The 19,840-nt window shown below is 43.3% G+C and overlaps 1 protein-coding gene and 1 non-coding gene across 2 annotated transcripts in view; both read left to right on the forward strand.

The window, feature by feature from the left end:
• Positions 1-19,840, forward strand: part of RIN3 (Ras and Rab interactor 3) — an 85,534-nt gene that overhangs the window by 516 nt on the left and 65,178 nt on the right. The gene's annotated exons all lie outside the window — the stretch shown is intronic.
• Positions 13,436-13,537, forward strand: LOC111724254. Its single transcript, XR_002772584.1, has one exon. It is a non-coding gene; the product is annotated as a U6 spliceosomal RNA (small nuclear RNA).

Here is a 19,840-nt window from a genome sequence, read left to right on the forward strand (position 1 = left end):
ACCCACCACCTATGGGAGAAGGAAAAAAAAAAGTTAATTTTCTAGGCCCAGATGTGGCCTGGAAACTGAAAGTGGAAGCAAGTTTCTTTTCCTGGCAATGAGGTTTTCTTCCCATAGAGACCCAGACCTGTGCAGAATGGTCAAAACACAGCTTGCTCATTCATGCATTCTGCAGATAGTTGTGGAGTATACACTCCATGCTGGGCACTATTCACTGCTCAGGACACAGTTAAAAAAAGATGTCCCCCCTACTTCTCGGAGCTAACTTCAGGTGGAGGGAGGGGAACTTCAGATGGGGAGTCGTGCAGTGGAGAACACGTGTGAGCAGGGACAATTAACTAGTTGCTGCAACAACAACAAGCAAGCATAACAACTTTAACCCAAAAGCTGGTTTCTCACTCCCATGCAAGATATTTGGCCAGTGAGGAGGGAACATTCAGGGACGCCAACTACTGGGCACTCTGCCACCTACAGTGTACAGCCTCCAGTTTCCTAGGGCAACTCCAAGCCCATAGCCTGGAAAGGGCAAAGAGCACAGAGAAGGCTTGTGGGTGGGTCTTACCCCAAGACCTGGAAGTGTGTTTATGTGTGTATGTGTGTGTATATATACATACATATGTGTGTGTGTGTGTGTGTGTATCTTAATGGGCCCACATTCCATTGTCTAGTACTTGGTCATGTGATCATACCTAACTACAGGGGAGACTGGGAAATGCAGTCCGGCCATGTGCCCAGCAAGAAGCAGAGGACCTGGGTCTTGGTGAATTTCTAGGAGTCTGACCACTGGGTAGGGGTCTGAGGAGTGTGGGGTTGGGGAGAAAGTTGTTCATTTGTAAAGTACATTTGAACAACCCCTCCACCCTGTGGAGTTCAGTGGGGGAAGAAAATGTGGGGATTTTCACATGGTTTTCTCAGACCAAGTATCCAGCATCCTCTGATAGCTTCAGAAGGAATAGCGTTGTTTGGGCCATCTATTGCTCTTTAAGAACCCAGGTTGTTTCTCTTGTGGCCAGGGGAAGGCATTCTCAGCAGATGTTTCTGGGGCTGCAATTAGGTGTGCTTGTGGCCTCTTGAGAGAGAAATGACCATCTATTTATGGATAGGTGGGGCCAGCAGGGTGTAGACCTGCCACTTCCTGAGAGTAGCCAAGCTTTTAGGGATCAGCTGCCAGCTCCTAGTACCTATAATCCTTTAGAAACCCAAGAGGATGTGCTCTTGAATTACAACATCAACACTGGGAAGTATCTGAAAGTGGGGATGAGGGTGTGCTGAGCACATTCACACGAGCCCACCCTCTGGGAGCCTGAGGTGGTAGCAGTGTTGTTTAGAGGGCAGGGTGATTGGGAGGCTTCCCAGAGGACAGGAGCATCAAGCTGCATCACAGACTGTCCGGGAATTCTGCCTGTCTCCTCTGTCCCATGCTTTCTTCCCACTTCCCTGCCCCAACCTTCAAGGTTGTCACTTCTGATCTCTCTATCCGACTACATCCCCTAGGAACCAGGACATCATATTCCATGTCTATGTTCTGATTAGGAACCTATCAAAGAAAAACCAGAGCTGGGAAGTAAAGTGTTAAAAATATGTTTTACTCAGAACTATTGTTTAGTTATTAGGGGAAAAGCGACTATTCTTACTCAGAACTATTGTTAGTTATTACTAACAATAATAATAGTAATATTATTGAATAGTTTTGAATAGTTTTACTCAGAACTATTGAATATTTTGAATAGTTTCACTCAGAACTATTGTTTAGTTATTAGGGAAAAAGCGACTTCTGAACAGAACTGGGCTCAATTCTGAATATAGCTAGAGCAAGTGGAAATGAATATATAGCCAAGGAGCAACGGGGGGTCAGTGGATGGAAAATTACTAAGAGGAGACATCAGGAGTCAGGGGGATCCTGGCTACACCAGCCTAACAGGATTCTTGCTGAAGACAGGCCAGGGTGACCAGATACCACCTGGGAGATGAGAAACCCAATTATATATTGAGGATGGGGGAGGGGGTTCCAGCTGAACAAGGTTCTTTTGCTAAAACTGGGTTTTATAGGATGGCCTGAGAACAGGTTCAGGAGCCTGACTAAAGTTTGGTCCAGCAAATAATTTTTGTCAAGCCCAAGGGACAAACCCAGGCAATTAAGGATAGACTCCTTGGGTTCTTGTCTTCCCCTCAGGGCCATGTAATAGAACCTCATTTTCCATTTTTAAACTATTAAAAATTCATGTTTCGTCAAGCACAGTGGCTCACATCTATAATCTCAGCACTTTGGGAGGCCAAGGCAAGAGGATAACTTGAGGCCAAGAGCTTAAGACCAGCCTGGGCAATATAATGAAACTTGTCTCTACAAAAAATTTTTTAAAACAGCTGGACGTGGTAGTGCATACCTATAGCCTCAGCTACTCAGGAGGCTGAGGCAGGAGGATCACTTGAGCCCAGGAGTTCGAGGCTGCAGTGAGCTACAACTGCACCCTTGCACTCCACCTGGGTGACGGAGAACGACCCTGTCTCTTAAAAAAAAAAAAATGACAAAACAGAACAACAACAACAATTAAAGAGCTCAACTCTGCTGACAAGACAATCAAACCAAAACCAAATATTTTTCACATAACCTGACTCTTTCACTCATTATTCATTCATATACTCCGTAAACACACAGATGTCATCTATTTGTATGTGTTTTATTTTGCTTTTTCCTTATACATATTATTCCTCTTCTCCCCAGTCTCATTCCTTTGATGTGTGCCACCAGGGCAAACCCAGACAACAACAAGAAAGCTTCAGGAAATGTGTTTCTTTGCCACGCTGAATCACTGCTCTTACCTCTTTGCTCTCTCCTGGTTCCGTACTAGTCTTCTGTGGCATGCTGGTCAACAGTGGAAGCCACATAGCCTGTGTATGAATCCCAGCTTTGCCTTTTCCTGCCTGTGTGACCTTGGGCAAGTTACTCTACTTCTGCAAGCCCCAGTTTCCTTGTCTGTAAGACTGGGATGAGGATGGTGCCCTCCTCGGGGGATCCTGGGAGGAGTCTGTGGGTCCGCAGTGCTTAGGATTTTAGACCTTTAGACACTGGCTGTGGCAGCTGCAGCAGGGGGTGGCCTGGGGAGGAAGTGGGCAAGGGAAAGACCCAGGCTGGAAGTGGGACCTTTCATTGGGGTTCCCCAAGCAGAGATGAGGCGAGGGAAGGAGACAAGGGAATACCCCCGAAAGCGAGTGGTCAGACTAATCCGTGGCCTTGCTGTGTTTGTTTTGAACAAGAAACACTCACTTTGACCACTTCTGGGCTTTTCTTGTCAAGAGTTTCTTCAAAAAAACCTGAATCACCAGTCAGCTCAGGCTAGCTTTATAGTGGTGACAAACAACCCCGAACTCCAGCGGCTCTCAAGCAAAGCACATATGCACCCAGAGTAACATGTTGCCGTCAACCCTCCCCAGCCTGAGTTTCCACATTCATGGATCCAACCAACCAAGTTAATAAGAATATACAAAAAAAAGAACAATTAAAACTACAATATAACAACTGTTTACATTGCATTAGGTATAATAAGTATTCTAGAGATGATTTAAAGTATATGGGGGGGGTGTGTATGCAAATACTACACTATTTTATATCAAGGACTTGAGCATCTGAAGATTTTGGTATACCCAGCAGGTCCTGGAACTAGTCCTCTGTGGATACTGAGGGATGACTGTGTTTCTCACTCCGATGATGTGCCATCTGAGGCTCTTTACAAAAACTTCTGTGTACAAAAATGTATACTGAAGGAGCAGTGCCCTTTTGGGATGTAGGGAGGAGAGGGAAGGCAGAATTTCACCATGGCCTCAAAGATTCCATTCAGAGATGCCAGGCATCACTTCCTCTTACATCATATTAGCCAAAACAGGTCACATGGCCAGGCCAGACCCCTCCCACCCCAACCCCAGTGCCTTGGGAAGTCTATTCCTCCTGCAAGCATGTGACCCACAGGCCGGGGAACAGCTATTTGAAAAAACAGAGGACGGGATGGAGCAAAATGGCAGAATAGAAACCTCCAGCAACTGTCCCTCTATAGGAACGTCAAACTCAACAACATCCATATAAGTAAGCACCCTCAGAAAAACCAAAAATCAGGTGAACCATCATACTACCTGGTTTGAACATTGTGTCAAGGAAAGAGGGATAGCAGAGAACAGAAAGGACACTCACATTGCCTGTGCCACCCATGCCACCATGCTGCCAAATGGGGAAAGGATCTGTGTGACTGGGGGAGGGACAGTGAAATGATTTTGGAACTTTGCTTTGAAACTCAGGGCTTCCCTGGCCCAGGGGAACACAGCACAGGACAGAATTCTCCTGGTGCCCGTGGAGGGAACATTTTGACCAGCCTGGCCAGAGGGAAATCTTTTGCCCTGAAGCCTGAGTTCCTGTTAGCCCCATCAGCAGCAGAAAAAGAGCAGGCAGGGGCCTGAACTAAATTTGTAAGGCGGTCAGGCCATAAGGGCAATTCCTGTGACTATGCTGACTGGGAGCCAGTGAACTTGGGATGCACATAACTCAGTGAGACACCAGCAGCTGCAGCCAAGCCAGTGCCTAGGCACCCCTCCCCTAACTGCTAGGTTCAGGGAGAGTCCTTCCACCTGAGGAAAAGAAAGGGAAGAGCTCAAAGGACTTTGTTTTCCAACTTGGGTACTGGCTCAGCGACAGTAAAATAAAGTACCAGTCAAATCCCTGAAGGCCCTGAGTCCAGGCCTTAGTTCCTAGAGGGCATTTCTGGACCCATCCTGGGCCAGAGGAAATGTGCTGCCCTGCAGGGAAGGACCCAGACCTAGAGGTCAGGAATCTCCATGTGCTGACTACCTAGGCCTCGGGCTTTAGAAAACCATTAGATGTTGCCAGGCAATAGTAATTACAGGCTTTGGGTGAAACTGGACTGGCTTCAAGTTTGACCTGGTACTGGTGGGTTCCCCAACTCCTGCAGCCCAGCACAAAGAGTGAGGGAAGTGAGGGAGAGACTTTGCCTGGTAATCCAGGGAATTCTCCCATATCTTACCCACATCCACAAAGGTAGTACCACCAGGAATCTGCAAGAGTCACAGCATTACTGGGCTTGGGATCATACCCCCAGTGCTGATATGGCTGTAGTGACCAAAGACTAGATCATGACACTCAATTCCCTTTAACTATCTGGAAAGCATTCTTAAGAAGGATGGGATCAAACAAGCCCAGACTGTGAAGATTAAAATAAATACCTAACTCTTCAATGGCCAGACATCAGTGAACATCCACAAGCATCAAGAACACCTAGGCAAACATGACCCCACCAAATAAAGTAAGTTAGGTACCAACAACCAAACCTGGAGAGGTAGGGATAGGTGACCTTTCAGACAGAGAATTCAAAATAGCTGTCCTAAAGAAGCTCAGAGAAATTTAACAAGGAGATTGAAATAATTTTTAAAAATCAAGTAGAAATTCTGGAACTTAAGAATTCAATTGACAAACTGAGAAAATCCATCAGTCTCTCAGCAACAGAATTGACCAAATAAGAGAAAGAATTAGTGAACTTGAAGACAGGCTATTTGAAATACATAGTCAGAAGAGAAAAAAGAGTAAAAAAGAATGAAGCAGACCTAGAAAATATCCTCAGAAGAGCAAATCTAAGAGCTATTGGCTGTAAAGAGGAAGTACCATAGAGAAGGAGATTAGGATCAAAAGATTATTCAAAGAAATCAACGGGTATTACCATTTACTGCCTCCCTGCTCTCTTTTGCTGCACTACGATGACAGCAAGACTTTGAGAAGTCTGGGTCACCACTTGGCGTCGCTAGGGCCCCTCAGAGGCCCAGTGTGTATGGGGAGAAGGGGGCAGAGAACCAGCAGAAGAGGCACTGGGGCAGGCGATTTGCAGATGAAGGACTGGGACATGGGATGGAGGGAGCTGGGCCAGCTTCCAGGCTGCAGCAAGCCCCTTGATGGCTTAAATGAACCTCCTGGTCCAAAGACACTTGCTACTTGGTTAATGGTCTTTGAAAATGGCAACAATGACATATTCATGTAATGGCATTTTTCTGCTGGTTGCCAGGGGAAAAAAAATTAGTTTGGTTCTGCCTCCAGAGGAGGAGCCATGAGACAGCGACAGATTCAGGAAGCAAGCTGCCCAGCCCTTGGGGTCTGAGCCACCTTCCCTATGTTTCCCAGGTACCCCTACTTCACTCCTGCCTACTCTCCTGCCTTTAGAAAAGACTGCTTGTCTAGCTGAGGTAGGATTTCTTCTTGTTCTGAGCAAATCTCCCATTCTCGGGCATGTGATTTTAGGTTACGTACTTGAAGTTAATAAACATTGTACCTGAGAACAGAGCCCATCTTCTGGAGAAATGTGATGAACTCATGTGCTGATTGATGCTGATAGTCATTACCACTACTACGGAGACCTTTTAAACCAAGGAAGATAGAAATTCTAGATGACTGGTCCTGGGCAGTAAGGATCTATATGTGTGGGTAGGTCAGAATGTCACCCAGAATGCCTTTGAGTTTTCCTTTTGGATTGGACTTTTTCATCAACTGATCCTAGAAAGAGATTTAACTTATATTTGAATCAAAATTTATTAAGTTCATAAAAACCTAAGGAATGATTATTATTAAGAGAGAAATTGGTATGGAGAAGGCAACCACTTGATATTGATATATTGGTGGCATCATGGAATCTCACATTTTTATCAATGCAAACCTTTTTTGAGAGCTTGAGGTGCGGAAAGGCTGCCAGTTCTGGGTTTTTATTCTGTCTCTGATACCTTGTGACATCAGACATGTTACTTAACCTTTCTGTGCTTCATTTCCCTCATCTGCAAAATGGGACATTCTGCAATGCAGCTATCAGGAGACTGGCGAGTGACTCAATCAATGAGCACACATAGGGGATTGATTGGGACAGTCTTTCTGGCACCTGAGAAGCACTTAGCAGCTTCTTCTGTTGGATAACATGGAGACATTTACAGGGAAAAGCTACACATGGCCTGCATATAGTAATGTAGCAGTGAGAATTAGCCATGGGGATTGAGCAATGTGAAACCCATACCTCAAAACCCAACATTTCCTGCAATGCCCTGCTCTTGGAGGACTCCTCTAAGAAGCTGATTCATTCTTCTTATCTCACATTGGTTATTACCCATAGAGGTTTTGGGTAAAATAACCACAGTTCGTTTCTATTTTCGCATTCCCCTTTTTAGCCTCAAAAGCTAAAGTTGGAAAATAAAAATAAAATAAAAAATAAAAAGTGGGAGTTGGACTAGGAAAAAAATACACCATGAGATAATTTAACTCTAGGAACTGTGTCATAAAACTTTGGTGAATTTCTTTCTGTTTTTTAAAAATAGGCTTTGAATTATACATTGCATGTAGTTTCTTAGCCTTCCTTTCTTCATTTAAATGTTTTATTACAAGCTTTCTGCATTACAGAACATTTCACAGACTTTGCAACCAATTAAATATGAGCTAAATGGCTTCTGTAGGAAGATACAATGACAGGCTCCCAAAGACATGGGCCCTGACATTGGACCCAGAGGAGATACAGACACATGCACACTGCAAGCACAATGCAAGCCAGACCACCCTAAACATTAGAATGTGAGCGTGCACTTTGGGGGCATCAAAACTGATTACTTTTGATGAGTGAAATCAACTGAGGCCTCCTTTGGGTCTTGGAGGATGGGAAATTGTTGTAAGGAAGAAAAATTGGGAACTGGACATGTGAAGCTGAGACTGCAGTTACATTAAGTCTCAGAGGCAGGAAAGAGGATCCAAAGAGGAAGAAGCTGTTGGTTGGGGGTGAGGAGGTTGGAAGTGGGATCAAAGATGAGGCTGGGATGGTAGGATTCAGTCAGGTCACGAAGGGCTCTGATAATCTCTCTGGAAAGTCTCTATTCAGTAAATATATTAATAATACTAGCCCTGTGAAGGACTAACACCACCAAAAAGTAGTGTTCTCTGCCAGGGGAAGGTTCACTTCAATAGCGTAATAGCTGTCTGTACTGATGTTATAATGGTGCAGTGCCAGGCATCAGCCCACAGACAGTGGGAGTTAGTTTATCTGGCCATCCTGAAATAGAGGAAGGTGCACCTGTTCTCTATAAGGCTCATCTGACTGACAACATCCTCCCCATCCCCTCTGACTTCCCTACGAGGCAAGGCTACTTTGGTGAACAGTGAAGTTTCACGATGTGCCTATTGCCTATTTGGGGTGATTTTCCCAAGTTGTCACAGTGCGGAGCCCCCCAGAAGAGTAATAATCCCTACAACCCCCCCCCCCCAAAGCACCTGCCTTGTTTCTCTTCCCTCCTTGGCATGCATCCTTGCTGGTTCCTACCTCTGTACTTTTGCTTGTGCCCCATCCTCTGCCTGCACGCCTCTCAATCTCCCAGGTCTTCCTCACCTTTCTTGTCTGTTTTATATCTTCGTGTCTTCTGTCCCCAGCTGGGCTGGTAACTTCTGAGTGTAGGGTTTGTGTTTGATACAACATCTGTAGTCCCCATACCAGCAGAGAGCAGGACACGTAGCAAGTGTTCAACAAATACTGAGTCAGCTGGACCAACCTCACAGGGACAGCCTGATGTGGAAAGACCAAGAGGAAAGGTTTTGGAACCCAATGGACCCGAATTAAAATCCCACCCCCCCTGCTTTCATCACTTGTGAGATCTTGCAATGCTGTTCAGGCCTCTGTCTTAGCCTGGGATTTCTCTACTATGAAATGTACTTGTAATCACAGTGGTGGTTACCTGAAACTATGTATGACGGTGCCTGGGACACTGTGCACTCATAGCGAATTAATTGTCTCTCCTCTGTCCCTACCTTCCCCCTTCCCCTGTGGCATGAGTCTTAGGGTTAGAAAACCTGGGTTCAATCCAGGCTGGCATGTGAGAAACTGAAGTCACCACTCTGTCCTAACAACAAAAGCTAAACAAAATGAAGAATCAACGACTCTTCTTAGATCCACCAAAGGTGGGAATCTCAGGACAAACCATTGCCCACAAATTGGAAAGACTAACAGTCAAATGCAGAGAACTGAGCCTTGCCATAGAAAAGACCCATAAACACAGATTTCCATGGGAACCAGTAGCAATATAGAGAAACCTAAAGGATAACTATTAAATTGCTAGAGGCTCAATGAGGACAGCCTAAGAGTTAAAAACTCCAGGGCTGGCTCGGCGCCTATAGCTCAACCGGCTAAGGCGCCAGCCACGTACACCTAAGGTGGTGGGTTCGAATCCCCAGCCCGGACCCGCCAAACAACAATGATGGCTGCAACCAAAAAAAAAAAAGTAGCCGGGCGTTGTGGCGGGCGCCTGTGGTCCCAGCTACTTGGGAGGCAGAGGCAAGAGACTCGCTTGAGCCCAGGAGTTGGAGGTTGCTGTGAGCTGTAATGCCATGGCACTCTACCCAGGGGGACAGCTTGAGGCTCTGTCTCAAAAAAAAAAAAAAAAAAAAAAAAAACTCCAGGGCTACCTCATCATCAGGTGGCCGCACATTTTTGTGAGTTTTGCCAGGTTCTCACAGAGAATATCGGAGAAAGATCCCTTTGTGCTTCCCACACTGGGAGGGGAAGAGGAACTGTTTGGAAATCTGCTAGAGCACTCCATTCTTAACAAGGACTGTCACTGGCCAGGTGGCGTGATTCCCGCCTGTAATCCCAGCACTCTGGGAGACTGAGGCGGGTGGATTGTCTGAGCTCAGGAGTTCAAGACCAGCCTGAGCAAAAGTGAGACCCCCGTCTCAAAAGAACAGCCAGGTGTTGTGGCAGGTGCCTGTAGTCTCAGCTACTTGGGAGGGTGAAGCAAGAGGATCGCTTGAGCCTAAAAATTTGAGGTTGCTATGAGCTATGATGCCATGTACTCCACCCAGGGCAACAAAGTAAAATTCTGTCTCCCCCCCAAAAAAAAGAAAAAAAGAAAAGAAAAGAAAAACCAACACCTGCCCTCAGGAGAAACTTTGAAACCAGCTCCTAACCTGCTGAGGTTTTATCAGAGCCTAACCCACCTAGGAAAAGGGAAGTACCCAACTCAGCCCATTCTAGCCATCCTGCCCTACTGAAGGGCGGGGGGAAGAGACTGAGAATCACTTGTGAAGTTCACAGTCCAGAGACACAAGCTCATTGAAAAACTGAGACCTACTCAAGGGACTAAAGAACTCCCACCCTGACACCTGCCCACCACATTACCAGAGGCCTATTTACAGCAGTTCCTTTTACCCAGTACATCATGTTTGGCCATCAAAAAAAAAAAAAAAAAAAAAAAAAAAAGTCTGGAACAGGGTGGAAGTGCTGGAATAGGCTCACATGTGGTAGAGATTTTAGAAGTATCAGACCAAGAATTTTAAACAACTATGATTAAGATGCTAAGGGCTCTCACGGGTGAAGTAGACAATCTTCAAGAACAGATGGGCAATATAAGCAGAGAGAAGGAAGTTCTAAGAGGAACCAAAAAGAAATGGTAGAGATCAAAAACACTGTAACAGAAATGCAGAATGTGGGTGGTCCCTGTGGCTCAGTGAATAGGACACTGGCCCCATATACCAAGGGTGGTGGGTTTGAACCCAGCCCCAGCCAAACTGCAACAAAAAAATAGCTGGGCGTTGTGGCAGGCACCTGTACTCCCAGCTACTCAGGAGGCTGAGGTAAGAGAATTGCCTAAGCCCAAGAGCTGGAGGTTGCTGTGAGCTGTGACACCACAGAACTCTACCAAGGGTGACCAAGTGAGACCCTGTCTTTAAAAAAATAATAATAAATGCAGAATGCCTAAGATGGGCTTATTAGTAGGTTGGACATGACTGAGGGCAGAATTTCTGGGCTTGAGAACACTGAGTAGAAACTGCCCAAACCAAAAAACAAAGAGAAAATAGACTGAAAAAACAGAACAGAGTATCCAAGAACTATGGGACAATAATGAATGGGGTAAGACACATACAGTGGGAATTCCAGAAGGAGAAGAAAGACAGGAACAAAAGAAATATTTGAAACAATAATGGCTGAGAATTTCCTCAATTATGTCAGACACCAAACCACAGATCCAGAAGGTCAGAATACACCGAGCAAAAGGCAAAAAATCCCCTAACTTCTGCATACTCATTTCAAACTACAGAAAATCAAAGATAAAGAAAAAATCCTTAAAGATGGCAGAGAGGCAGGTCTATTTTTAGATCCCTGAGTGTTCTCCAAACTTCTTTCCAAAAGGAACGTATTAGCTTGCATTCCCACCAGTAGTGCAGAAATGTTCCCTTTTCTCCACATCTATGCCAACATCTGTAGTTTTAGGATTTTGTTATGTGGGCTACTGTTACTGGAGTTAGATGGTATCTCAAAGTGGTTTTGATTTGCATTTCTCTGATGATTAAAGATGATGAGCATTTTTCATATGCCTGTATACCATACACCTGTCTTCTTCAGAGAAGCTTCCATTCAAGTCTCTCTTTGCCTATAGTGAAATGGGATCACTTGTTCTTTTCTTATTAATAAGTTTCAGTTCTCTGTGGATTCTGGTTATCAGACCTTTGTCAGAAATGTAACCTGCAAATATCCTCTCCTGTTCTGAGGGCTGTCTACTTTCTTTACTTACTGTGTTTTTGACAGTGCAGAAGCTTTTTAGTTTGATCAGATCCCAGTAATGTATTTTTGTTATTGCTTCAATTGCCTGGGGGTCCTCCTTGTAAAGTTTTCTCCCAGGCCAATTTCTTCAAGTTTTTCCCCTACACTTTCTCCAAGAATCTTTATGGTTTCATGTCTTAAGTTTAAGTCTTTTATCCAGTGAGAGTCAATTTTTGTTAGAGGCGAAAGGTGTGGGTCCAGTTTCAGTCTTCTACAAGTCGCCAGCCAGTTCATCCAGCACCATTTGTTAAATAGGGAGTCTTTCCCCCAATTTATATTTTTGACAGGCGTATCAAAGATCAAATGATGATAAGTGTCTGGATTCATCTCTTGGTTCTCAATTCTGTTCCATATATCTTCCTCTCTATTTTTGTGCCAATACCATGTTGTTTTGATCACTGTAGATTTATAATATAGTCTAAAGTCTGGTAGCGTGATTCTACCTGATTTGTTTTTATTTCTGAGTAATGTCTTAGCTATTCGAGGTTTTTTCTGTTTCCATATAAAATGAAGTACTATTTTTCCAGATTTTTAAAGTATGAGAGGTGCTTTAATAGGGATTGCATTAAATCTGTAGATTGCTTTGGGTAGAATGGACATTTTAACAATGTTGATTCTTCCCAGCCATGAGCATGGTATGTTTTTCCATTTGTCAACATCTTCAGCTATTTCTTTTCTCAGAATTTCATAGTTCTTTTTATAGAGATCTTTCACATCCTATATTAGGTATACTCCCAGATATTTCATTTGCTTTGGCACTACTGTAAAGGGAATAGTCCTTGACTGTTTTTTTCAGCTTGACTATTTTTGGTATATACGAATGCTACTGATTTGTGAGTATTGATTTTGTAGCCTGAGATGCTGCTGTATTCCTTGATCATTCTAAGAGTTTTGTAGTCGAGTCCCTGGGGTTTTCCAGGTATGCAATCAATTCATCTGCAAAGAGTGAAAGTTTGATCTCCTCTTACCCTATATGGATATCCTTGATTGCCTTCTCTTGCCTGATTGCATTGGCTAAGACTTCCATTACAATGTTAAAAAGCAGTGGAGACAGTGGGCAACCTTGCCTGGCCTGAGTGCCCATCGACCCCTGAATGGACTAAGAAATTATGGTATATGTATACCATGGAATACTATGCAGCCTTTAAAAAGATGGAGACTTTACCTCTTTTATGTTTACATGGCTAGACCTAGAACATATTCTCCTAAGTAAAGTATCTCAAGAATGGAAGAAAAAAGTATCCAATGTACTCAGTACTTCTATGAAACCAATTTATATTTACTCACACTTTCTTATGAAAGTTAGATCATATCTATAGCCAGGATGAAGGAAAGAAATGGAGTGGGAAGCGAGGAGTGAGGGAGGTTTGATAGAGGAAGAGTAAATGGTGGGACCACACCTATGGAGCAGAGTGCAAGGGTACAAGTCAAATCTATCAAGTATAGAACATAAATGTCTTAACACAATAATCAAGTAAATGAAGCAAGAACTATATTAATTAGTTTGATGTAAGCGCTCCAAATTGTATAAAAAAATCAATACATTGTACCCCACATATGCATAAATTTATTTATGATCTATGTGTATATGACTTAATAAAAAATAAAAAATAAGAAAATAAAAATACAGGAAAAAAAACCAAAGAAGCCAGAGGGGAAAGAACACTTTACCTATAGAGGAACAAGGGTAAGAATTATATCTGACTTCTCAAAAACTAAGCAGGCAAAAAGAGAACGGAGTGAAATATTTAGAGTGTTGAGAGGAAAATAAAGAAACACTAACCAAGATTTCTTTACCCTGGGAAATTAACCTTCAAAAGTGGAGAAGAGTGCTCACTTCAACAACATATATTAATTGGAACGAACAGAGAAGATTAGCATGGCCCCTGTGTAAGGATGACATGCAAATTCATGAAGCATTCCATATTTTTCCAGGAAAAACTCCAGAAATATGACAAATCAAAGTGAAAGATCACCCCCTAAAGAAAACACCAACTCCTTACCATTGGCTACCAATGTAAATTAAAAGATCAAAATGACAGATGAAGAATTTCAAACATGGATTGTATGCTTATGGAAATAGAAAAGTGAAAGAGAAATAAAGACTTTCTCAGACAAACAAAAAGTGGGGAGAATTTGTTGCCTGTAGACCTACCTTGGAAATGTTAAAATTTCTTTGGAAAAGAAAAAAATGATAAAAACCAGAAGCTCAAGTGTACGTAAAGAAAGAGCAGCAGAGGAGGAATAAACACTTTATTTTTCTTCTGCTTGGATAATGAATAATAACAGCAGCAATGCATTTTATTTATGCTTATTTGTGTATAAGCAAAATGAACATCAGCAGTGATACAAGGGATGAGAGGGAAGAATTAAAATTATTTTATTGTTAGAAGGTATAGTCATTTCTTAGTATATTGAGAAATTGGTTCCAGGACGCTCTGGGGATACCAAAGTCAGCAGGTACTCAAGTCTCTGATATAAAGTGGTATAGCATTTGCATATAACCTACACATATCCTCCCATGTACTTTAAGTCATCTCCAGATTATTTATAATCCCTAATACAATGTAAATTATATGTAAATAGTTGTTATTCTGTATTTTTAAAATTTGCATTATTTTTATTTTTTTAATCGTATTTTTTTCCTGAATATTTTCAATCCATTGTTGATTGAATCCAGAAATGTAGAACCCAAAGATCTGGAGAACTGACTGCACTCACATGACCTGTGAAAGAAGTCTAGTGTTAGTGAAAGTGAACTTGGACTAGTTGTAAATGTGTATTGCAAATTCTAGGGTAACCACTACAAAAAAAGTTTTAAAAGTAGTCTAACTAATACAGGAGAGAAAAGAGAATCATATAAAATGTTCAGTTAAAGAAATAGAAGGTGGCCAGGAATGTTGGCCACACCTGTAATCCTAGCCCTCTGGGAGGCCAAAGCAGGAGAAGTAGATACATCTACTGTCATAGTTGGAAACTTCAGCACCCCTCTATCAGAAAGATCTAGCAGACAGAAAATCAATAAGGACAGAGTTGAAGTCAGTGGTAGTACCATTAATTACTTGTATATAATCAACATATGTAGACTATTTTATCCAACAACAGAATATACATTCTTCTTAAGCTCACAGGGACCATTCACCAAGATATACCATATTCTGGACCATAAGACACATCATAATAAATTTAAAAGAACAAAAATTATACAAATTTTTGTATAAAAATTATACAATTTTTGTATAAAAAGTATACAAAGTCTACTCTCAGATCTAAACTAGAATTGAACACAAATGTCTTAACACTGTGATTAAGTAAATGTTAATTTACTTGATGTTTACTTAAGTAAATGTTAATTTACTTAAATGATTAAGCTATGTTAATTAGCAGGATGTGAGTACTCCAATTTGTACAAATAATCAACACATTAAATCCCACAAAGGCATAAATGTATTCATGATCTATGTATACGTGACTTAAGAAAAAAATTAAAAAAATAGAATCAGTTACAGAAATATAGCTGAATAATCCACAAATATTTGAAGATTAAACAACACATTTCTAAATAACACACGAGGCTGGCAGCCCCCATAGCTCAGTGGGTAGGGCATCGGCCACCTACACTGAGACTGGCAGGTTCCAACCCAGCCCAAGCCAGCTAAATCAACAATGACAACTGCAACAAAAAATAGCCGGGTGTTGTGGCAGGTGCCTGTAGTTGCAGCTACTTGGGAGGCTGAGGCAAGAGAATCACTTAAGCCCAGGAGTTAGAGGTTGCTATAAGCTGTACGCCACCACACTCTACCAAGGGCAACATAATGAGAGTGTCTCAAATAAATAAATAAATAAATAACACATGGGTCAGAGAACAAATCTTGGGGAAAATGAAAAAACACTTTGAAGTAGGGCGGCGCCTGTGGCTCAGTGAGTAGGGCTCCAGCCCCATATACTGAGGGTGGTGGGTTCAAACCTGGCCCTGGCCAAACTGCAACAAAAAATAGCTGGGCATTGTGGCAGGCACCTGTAGTCCCAGCTACTCGGGAGGCTGAGGCAAGAGAATCACCTAAGCCCAGGAGTTGGAGGTTGCTGTGAGCTGTGTGACTGTGGCATGACACTCTATTGAGGGTGATAAAGTGAGACTCTGTCTCTAAAAAAAAAAATACTTTGAAGTAAATGAAAATGAAAGCATAACTTATCAAAGTTTGTAGGACACAGCCAAAGCAGTGCCTAAAGGAGGCATTATGCCATGGAGTGTGTACATATGTTAGAAAAGAAGAAAACCTGGTTATTTAGCTCTCCAATTTAACTAGCTCTGTGAACTAAGGCTGTTTGACTTCTGATCTTAATTTTTATCATTCACACGATGGGGTTAATGATATACAAGGAAGTTGATACAAGGAACAGATGAGAAAACATATACTTAGCCATTCATGGTGGCTCATACTTGTAATGCCTGTACTTTGGAAAGCTAAGGCGGGAGGATCACTTGAGGCCAGGAATTTGAGACCAACTTGAACAGCACAGTGAGATCCCCGTGTTTATAAAAAATAGAAAAATTAACTGGGTATGGCAGTGAGCACCTGTAGTCCTAGCTACTCAGGAGGCTGAGAAAGGAGAATCACTTGAGCCCAGGAGCTTGAGGTTGCTGTGAGCTATGATGACACCACTGCACTCTAGCCTGGGCAACAGAGTGAGACTTTCCTCAAAACAAAAAGAAAACGTGAACATCCATAAACATACTCCAGCAGAAATGACAGAGTGAACTAATGCTACTGCACTCATTCATTTGTTAATTCATGAATTCATGTAACTAGTGAACCCTGAACCATGATAAGATGGAGTCCCTGTCCTCAAGGAGCTCAGGTCTGCCCACAGGAAGACAGAGTGCTCACTTGCACACAGTGTGATCAGGGCTCTATGTCAAAGCGTGCCAGGACAGAGGTAAAAAGAGAGGGTGCAGGGATGGCATTCCAGGCAAGGGGCCCTACGTTGGGCATAGGCATGAAGGCACACCAGCTTTTACTCTTCAAAGGATCACTAGGGTAGCTGAGTGGACTGGGACAAGAGTGGAAGAAATGAGGCAAAGAGCTTCTGTGAGTGCTTTGTAATCTCACAGCGTCCCTGGGTGGAGGTTCTGCTTGTTACCAGGAAGATTACCCCATATCGAGGACTCTGGAGGTGGTGTTTCTAGGGCAGTGATTTTCGACCTGTGTGCCGTGGCATGCTGCTGTGCTGCAAAGATTGTTAAAGATCATTGATTAAATTATTTTCAGAAGAAGTTCAAAGCATGGTAAGTATATTCTTTTTTTTACCCTTTTTTTCATCAACATAACATAAGTATGCCATGGAAGATTAACTATAGGTCCAGTGTGCCATGAGATATAAAAGGTTGAAAAACACTGTTCTAGGTATTTCAGCTTTGGATTTTTTTTTTTTTTTTGAGACAGAGCCTCAAGCTATCCCCCTGGGTAGAGTGCTGTGGCATCACAGCTCACAGCAACCTCTAACTCCTGGGCTCAAGCGAATCTCCTGCCTCAGCCTCCCAAGTAGCTGGGACCACAGGCGCCCACCACAACGCCCCGCTATTTTTTTTTTGGTTGCAGCCATCGTTGTTTGGCGGGCCCAGGCTGGATTCAAACCCGCCAACTTAGGTGTATGTGGCTGGTGCCTTAGCCACTTGAGCCACAGGGGCCGAGCTGCTTTGGGTTTTTTTAATTTTTTTTTTCCCAAAAAGGAATGTTGATTGTTACCTCTGAGCACTTCTGGATCACCTCCCAGATTTGCTTTTACTCTGGGAGTTCCTGGGTCGCCTCACCCCCAGGAAGTTCGAGTAGTGTGTGAGCTTGTGCAAAGCTAAGGGTAGGTGTGAGTGAATGGGGTTCTAGTCACACTGCCCTTGTAACCTTCTATGTGGCTTTACGCAAGTCACTCAATATCTCTGAGTGTCCTCTGTGAAGGGACCTCTAACTTCACCACTCAATGTCTCTGAGTGTCCTCTGTGAAGGGACCTCTAACTTCACCTGGCGAGAGATGGATACGTAATGCCTTGGAAAGATAAAGCCCTACACAAAGAGACAGCATCATTCTTCTTCATTTGCCTAATGTCCCAAGCCCCTGAATTATAAAGCCTCACCATAGCCTGAGAAAAATAGATGCCACCCAGTGTCCCGGTAATGCAGCTGGCCACTTGGGAAGCCACATTATTTTGCTCGTCTCACCAACTTCTCCTTTCTGTTCAAACTAAGGAAGCAGTTGAGGCGAGACCTTCTGGAAATTCCATAGCAATGGACTAGAGTCTTCTGTGTCTCTCTGTGTCCATCTCCCCTTATCTGCTGAGAATCAATGAATAGTTTGTACTGCTTTTATCAGCAGTTCTGATCAGGTTACATATGTTTGATTGTGGTTATTGTTGTCTCAGTCTTGATTTTCACTTTGGAAACTTCTAAGGAACTTGCCCCAGAGGAATTTCCCCTGCTGGAATGTTTCTTTAGTGTAGTTCCCAGTCTACGGCTGCTGTTGGCGCCTATAAATGTCAGGTCCCTCAGGTCTCCCAGGTGAGACCGGTTCCCCCATAACTGGGCCATGAAATCTTACTCTTCATCAGCTTTTCTCCCCAGTTATTGGAGACTTGCTGTAAGCCAGGCACTGTGTGGGTGTCCTGCACGTTGGCCCTTCTGTCTGCATCACAACCCCATGAGGCAGGTGCCAGAGTCTCATTTTGCACCTAAGGATGTAACTGGGATTTAAGTCGGTAGACACCACATACAAAGCTCTCTAACCTGAGCCAGGTTGTTTCCTGTTTTATCTCCCATATTCCTCATCTAAATGACTGTCCAAGTCAGGGGAAGGTGGGGGTCTCCAGAGAGGGAAGTAGAGCAGATAATAATTGAGTCATTTATACTCATTGCATGGTTGTGTCTCATCCTTTCATTTTATTGCTGGGAATTTATTTCACAAAGAACATTGGAATTGCCCTCAGAGTCTGAAGTCTTTTTTTATTTTTTTGAAGTTTTTGGCTGGGGCTGGGTTTGAACCCACCACCTCTGGTATATGGGGCTGGCACCCTACTCCTTCAGCCACAGGTGCTGCCCAGAGTCTGAAGTCTAAGCTCAGAGTACACTCAAGTGCTTAAAGTTCATTGCTAGGGACAAGATTTGGGCAGAAAGGGAGCAGGCCTAGACTAGCTGGCTTCAATAAGGACACCTACGGTGAGGAGGGGGCACCCAGGTTTCAGGCCAGATTCTCCCTCTTAGGGACTGAGGTAAGGCAGTTTTGTCTCTGAGCTGTGGTTTTGGTGGCTTCCTGGAGCCAACTCACATCAAATGGGTGAGAGCTAATTGTGTGTATTTCTTCCTAACTCGGTCCCAATGTGCTAACAATTTCATTATGGAAATTATGTAAATGCTGTAAATTGAGAGTTTGCCCACCCAAGAGCTGGTTGCTCAGCACACCACTCCTCAATTTCCTCATGTATAAAAATGAGGGTAGTATCCAGGCGTTCTCAAACTACGGCCTGCGGGCCACGTGTGGCCCACCTAGGACATTTATCTGGCCCGCTGGGTGTTTTTGCCGCTGCTGCCTGTCCTGCTTAGCAGCCAACTCGTCCCAGGGCCCACCGTTTGGCCCTCCAATGGTCTGAGGGACAGTGAACTGGCCCCCTGTTTAAAAAGTTTGAGGACCCCTGGAGGCAGTCCCTGGGTCTGTGAGCAAGATAGGTTCTGTAGGTTTGTTCCTTCTTTTTTTTTTTTTTTTGGAGAACCATATACTTTTTATTTAATTTTTTTATTAAATCATAGCAGTGTACATTAGTACTATCATGGGGTACAGTGTACTGTTTCTGTATACAATTTGAGATACTTTCATCCAACTGGTTAACATAGCCTCCATGTCTTTTTCTTAGTTATTGTGTTAAGACATTTATATTCTACATTTAGAGAGATTCACATGTACCCTTATAGGATGAACCATAGGCATGATCCCACCAATCACCCTCCCTTCACCCATCCTTCCCCTCTCCTCTCCCTCTCCCCTCTCCCCATATTCCTGGGCTAATTTTTTTTTTTTTTTTGAAACAGAGTCTCACTATGTCACCCTTGGTAGGGTGCCATCGCATCACAGCTAACAGTAACCTCAAACTCTTTGGCTTAAGCGATTCTCTTGCCTCAGTCTCCCCAGTAGCTGGGACTACAGGAGCCTGGCACAGTGCCTGGCTATTTTTTGGTGCAGTTGTCATTGTT

This window comes from Otolemur garnettii, unplaced genomic scaffold (genome assembly GCF_000181295.1).
Source record: "Otolemur garnettii isolate 467f Iridium unplaced genomic scaffold, OtoGar3 scaffold00020, whole genome shotgun sequence".
NCBI lineage: Eukaryota > Metazoa > Chordata > Mammalia > Primates > Galagidae > Otolemur > Otolemur garnettii.